Genomic DNA, 662 nt, shown 5'->3' with positions numbered 1-662 from the left:
ATATATATGTGTGTGTGTGTGTGTGTATGTATGTATGTATGTGTGTGTGTGTGTGTATAGTTGTATAAGAATGTATGTATATTTATACATAGAAATAATATACTGGATAGTATAATATACATGTATATTTTGTCTCTTTATACCTCCTGGAGAATGTTTTATATTTTTCTAGTGATTTACTATTGTCATTTGCATATTTTGTGTACATCACACCCAGATATATATATAAATACATACACACATACACATAGCCACACATGCTTGCATACATCCACACACATGCACACACTATGACAACAAATGTCTCTTTGTGCCTTTCATAGGTTTTCTTCTTAAGCTGACTTGGGGCCAAATAACTATACACATGTGTGTGTGTGTGTGTGTGTACCACTGTAAAGTGGTTGGCATTAAGAAGGGTGTCCAGCTGTAGAAACCATGCAAAAGCGGACAGTGATGGTTAGCAGAGCTCTCTGGTTCGTCTGTTCTTGTCAAACCATCCAACCCAGGACAACATGGAAAATAGACATTAAATGAACATGATGATGATATCATCATCATCATCATCGTTTAACATCCGCTTTCCATGCTAGCATGGGCTGGACAATTTGACTGAGGACTAGTGAACCAGGAGGCGACACCAGGCTCCAATCTGATTTGGCAGA

The sequence above is a fragment of the Octopus bimaculoides genome, chromosome 22, assembly GCF_001194135.2.
Source record: "Octopus bimaculoides isolate UCB-OBI-ISO-001 chromosome 22, ASM119413v2, whole genome shotgun sequence".
NCBI lineage: Eukaryota > Metazoa > Mollusca > Cephalopoda > Octopoda > Octopodidae > Octopus > Octopus bimaculoides.
This window is presented reverse-complemented; position numbering follows the sequence as displayed.